Source organism: Cervus canadensis, chromosome 26 (assembly GCF_019320065.1).
Source record: "Cervus canadensis isolate Bull #8, Minnesota chromosome 26, ASM1932006v1, whole genome shotgun sequence".
Classification (NCBI taxonomy): Eukaryota; Metazoa; Chordata; class Mammalia; order Artiodactyla; family Cervidae; genus Cervus; species Cervus canadensis.
The window spans coordinates 43,553,250-43,558,804 of record NC_057411.1 but is presented as its reverse complement, the minus strand read 5'-3'; the positions used below and the strand labels follow the sequence as shown (position 1 = coordinate 43,558,804).

Sequence of the window (5,555 nt, the reverse complement as noted above, 5' to 3'; positions counted from 1 at the left end):
AGTGGAGTGGGTTGCCATTTCCTTCTCAAAGGGATCTTCCTGACCCAGGGATCGAACCCAGATCTCCTGTACTGCAGGCAGACTCTTTATCATCTGACAAACCAGGGGATATTACTATATTTTTAGTGTTACATTTATTTATTTATTAAGTACATTTTTATTGAGAAGTCAGAGTATGTGAAAAATAGCCTGAAGTATCAGCAAACTTCAATTCTTGCCATAGTTCTTCCTCCAAGTAGATCCATGACTTTAGAAAACCACTTAAAATATCTAGAACTGAGCCATTCAGTCCTATGAATTGAGCCATTAACTGCATGCTCCCTACAATAACTTTCAGCTCTAGTTGATTGGTTTCAGCTCCAGATATAATGTGCCTTGTGCTAAGGAAAACAAAGTGCTCTTGTAACCATCAAAAGAAAGAAAACCTGCTGAAATTTGGAGGAACCTAACAATTTTGCCTTCCTGCCCACCAGATTATAGACCAACAGACATATAGGAACTGGGTAAACATTAAAACACATAATCCACTTTATTTCTTATATTTAACTGTTAGAAGCCTGACCTTGAAGTCAGAATAAGGATTCTCCATTCCTGTTCTAGGAACTGAGCCCTGTTACAGATGGACGTTCAAGAGGACGGTAGGAACCTTATACGTCACAGCAGAAGGAAATTGGGAAATGTGCTCAGCTTGTGGATAGATTCCTTTAAAGAAAGACAAAAGGCACAGTGTGCTCTAATTTTAGAATGTTTTCATCACTCTCAGAAGAAATTCAATGCTTATTAGCCTTTACCTCCCAAACCCACCTCTCATGTATACCCTCAGTCTAAATCACTTTCTATCTCTATAGATTTGCCTATTCTGGACATTTCGTAAAATGGAATAATATAGTAAGTGGTCTTTTAAAAATTAGATACATTTGATGTGTTACCTTGTGTAAATTTAAGAAGTAAAATGTGTTATTTTGATGCATTTATATATTACACTATTTTTGCCATTGTCATGAAAAAGTATGGAATGCTTCATGAATGTGCATGCTATCGTTTTGTGGGGGCCATGCTAGTCTTCTCTGTACTGTTTCAATTTTTAGTACTGTCAAAGCAAGTATAGCATGTGGTCTTTTGTGTCTGGCTTCTTTCAAAGATGATAATGTTTTCAAGGTTTATCCACACTGTAGCATGTGTCAACATTTATTTTTGTTGCTGAGTAGTATTCCTTGGACTGCAAGGAGATCCAACGAGTCCATCCTAAAGAGATCAGTTCTGGGTGTTCATTGGAAGGATTGATGTTGAAACTGAAACTCCAATACTTTGGTCACCTGATGTGAAGTGCTGACTCATTTGAAAAGACCCTGATACTGGGAAAGATTGAGGGCAGGAGGAGAAGGGGATGACAGAGGATGAGATGGTTGGATGATATCACTGACTCAATGGACATGGGTTTGGGCGGGCTACGGGAGTTGGCAATGATCAGGGAGGCCTGGTGTGCTGTGGTTCATGGGGTCGCAAAGAGTTGGACACGACTGAGTGACTGAACTGAACTGAACTGAGTATTCCTTTGCGTGGAAAAAAACAAAACAAAACACGTTTTGTTTATTTATTCACCAGCTGATGTACATTTAGATTGTATTCAAAAAAGGAAGACAAAGGGCACAAGTGTGAATTACCAACTTTCATCAGTAATCAGCAAATACCAGCAGCCAACAAATATCTAGCTTTCATACATGCCAGTACCATCTTCCAGGCTTCAGGGAGTAGTGAGTGATGAGTGGCAAGAAGTGAGGAATAATCTGTCCCAACATTTCCTGGGGAGGTGGAAGGATTGAGGAGACTTTTTCTATTCCTAATCTAATCAGGGAACACCCTTCACCAATACCATCACAGTCACTAATACACACACACACACACACACACAATCTGTTCTACACAATGCATATGACAAGGTTCGTTTTAACAGAAGCAAGCAAAAGTAGGTTGTTCTTTAGGTCCTAGGATCAAATGATGCTGTTAAGAGATAGGAGTTGCAGATATGTATTTACCATTAGGAACATTTATCTTCCTGGTCTCATATTCACCCTATAAAATATTTATTATTAAAAAAAAATCTTTAGAAGGCTAAGATATATTCACTAAGTCAGTTTGGAAACTGTACTTTTTCTGGTACAAATGTTGACTGAGCATGATTCAAAGGCACAAAAATAAGTCATTACAATAATAAATTCTTCAATGCCCCTCCTTGTCTCTAAAGAAATAAGTAAATGAAAAGAACAGGAGTATAGTTTCTTTTTTCCTCTGGACACCTTTATGCACTTTTTCATATGCTGCTCCTTTGGCCTAAAATGTTCTTCTTAATTTGTCTGCCATTAAGTCCTCAAAGCTAAATTAGCCTTCCCAACCTCCTTACTTATTGAGAAGCTTCAAATCTACCACAGTATCAACTAGGATACCCTGACCTCTGAATTAATTCTGAAGTAATCTCTCTTTCTCTGCCTCACTGTTGTTGTGGTTCCTGTGATTCTCTATTTAAGGACTTGTCATGTAGCATTCTAATTTTGTTTTATTTGTCTCTCAAATTGTTAGTCTCTGCTTTGCTTAAGATCAGAGATATATGACATGCATAAAATACACCCCCCAAACTTCTGTCCAATGAATAAATAAAGATGTTTTGAAAAAAATTCTACAAATTCAGTTAACTAGTTTGGCTTTATGGACAATTTTCTAAATACAAATGTATTAAGGTCAGGATTCTTGAGAAGAAAACTACAGAGACAAGGAGTTGAATGCAAGTGGTTTATTTGTGATGTGATGCCAGAAATCATGGAAGGGGGGTGGGAAAGTAAGATGAGAAAGGGAGGAAAGCCAATAAAGCTTCTGCTAGTTAAGTGGTTACCATTGCATGTCAGAGGTTCTCAGTCTTGCTAGAGACCTCTGGAAAACTGCAAAGGACAAATCTCAAGATTCTCCCACCCAAGAAACAAGGGAACTGATATTTTTAAACACCCAACTTCTGTTAATAATTAGTTGAATGTTGCTTCTACATACTTAATTCATTGGTACTTTCAGTCTGTTCTCGTGGAAACCAAGTCTATTCCAGTGGCCAGATAAAGCCTATGGGAAAAACCCCAGGATTCTCTTAATATGACATAACCAAATCAGTAATAGACAGAAACATTTGGTGCAAAAGGAATGAACATAATGTCTTGACAATATCCTCAGAGATGAACAACCCAAATCCAGAAAATATATCAATTCTTATATAAGGACAAGTTGCCAGCCCTATTCAGGTGATAGAGTTCTTATGTAATTTGTCTCTAAGTGGCTAATTTGTCTTTTTATTGCACATTGCTATAACAAGGGCTTGATTTCCAACTTCACTAATGATAGATTTGACATCAGCAGGATAATCATTATAGCCTTGATCAAGGAAGCCTGTAATGTTGCAGCCACGTGTATTAGTCACTCAGTTATGTCCAATTCTGCAAGCCCATGGCTATGAATGACCACCATTCCTACCATCATGGATGCTCACTCTCTGGGTAGATTGCTCTCTGGGATTGGCAATAAGGGCAGGTGGCTGCACCCTTACTGGATGAGCTCATCCTGTTTATCTGGTTGGTTAGCATTTCTGCTGAGATGAACACTCTTTCTAGTGGGCATCGCTTGAGATAAAAGATCTACACCTTTCAGGGTCACAGGTCTATCCCCTAGTATCTTCCTGACAATTTTCTTGTTATCCTCAACTTCCAGTCTTTTCCAGGCTAAGTCATTTGCCACTGCTCAAGTATCTCTGTGTGTATTCTTATCTGTAACCACTTCCCCAGCAAGTTGAAGAACATATGTACTGCCAAGGATCTGCCCACTGGGGAGGAATAACCATCACCACTGTATTTCATATATATACATGGTTGGGATTATATTTCAAAAACTGTATATTTTCTGTTCATACCAACATATGGAGTAGACCCATTAATGAACCAGTTTCAGGATATTCCTCTAGGCAGCTGGTCCCAGGGAACCCTCAATAGGGTCACGCCTATGAGCCGAGGAGAGGATTGGTCAGGAGAATCAGTGACATAAAGATACAGTCCACCCATTTGTACAAATTATTTGTACCCTCCTGCCATACTCGAGCCCAGTTCTCACAGTACCACTTCCATAATATGATGGATTAATGCTATACTCTCCTGAAAATAATTAGCTCGTAAGGGACTCACTGTAGAGAATAAAGGATATTTTATGTGAACTCACATATACGAGCATACCCACTGCATACTCACTGGATGCCTCATGGTCTGTTACAGACTTTCTACTAAGGTGCAGGACTTGTCAGTATTTCCTATGCAAAAGCGAATAGTGCTCCAGTACTAAGAACACTGCCTGTCTTCAGAGGTTTGACAGAGTGTCAGTATTGCGGATTATCATGGATAATACATTTCTTGAATGCATCCAAGTTGAACCACTTCCTGAACTTCCTGGAGAAGGCTCTATTGTTTGAATCACACTCAAAACTGACATCTTAATGATTCATCTAAGAACTGATTCTAAGTTGTATTACTAAAATGGTGCATGGTATTAATATCTTTAAAACTCATAATGACCATCCAAGCACTGTCCCACTTCTTAGTGGTAGAAAGTACAGGTCAAATACCCTGAAATTTAGTTTACAAGAAATGCCTCAGTTTTACCCAAGTTCTCAAACCTCTAAAAACTTCACAGATATATCAGTTAACCAAAACTTTTAGGGTTTAACATTCCTTTGATACAAAGTACCTTTCCAGTATTTCCAGAGTGCCTGACATTTCACAATCTTCAGGTCAATTTAATATGATGCTGTCGGTGTAGTGAAAAGTGAAAAGTGAACTCGCTCAGTCGTATCTGACTCTTTGCGACCCCGTGGACTGTAGCCCACCAGGCTCCTCCGTCCATGGGATTCTCCAGGCAAGAATACTGGAGTGGGTTGCCATTGATGCGGCCGGTATAGTACAAAGGTATAAAAACTACAACCTCCAAGCCAAATGCAGCCTGTCATCTGCTTTTGTTTATAAAGTTTTATCAGGATACCATCATTCTTATTTATTTACATAATGTCTATGACTGCTCAATGGCAGATTTTAGGAGTTGTGACAAAGATTGCATGGTCTGCATGTATGCTTAGTCACTCAGTCATGTCTGACTCTTTGCAACCCAATGGACTGCTCCTCTGTCCATGGGATTCTCCAGACAAGAATACTGGAGTGTGTTGCCATACCCTACTCCAGGGAATCTTCCCAACCAAGGGATCAAACCCAGGTCTCCCACATTACAGGTGGGTTCTATACTATCTGAGCCACCAAGGTAGTATGGTCTGCAAAGCCTCAAATATTTCCTATTTGACTTTCTACAACAAAAGTTTGCTGAACTCTTTTTTTTTTCTTTTATTTTTATTAGTTGGAGGCTAATTACTTTACATTATTATAGTGGGTTTTGTCATACATTGACATGAATCAGCCATGGATTTACATGTATTCCCCATCCCGATCCCCCCTCCCACCTCCCTCTCTACCCAATCCCTCTGGGTC

At 39.2% G+C, this 5,555-nt stretch overlaps 1 pseudogene; it reads right to left on the bottom strand.

Annotated features, from left to right (window-relative positions):
* Nucleotides 1–1,004: 1,004 nt before the first annotated feature.
* LOC122428555 lies at nucleotides 1,005–1,105 on the bottom strand (annotated as a pseudogene).
* Between the last annotated feature and the right edge of the window lie 4,450 nt (nucleotides 1,106–5,555).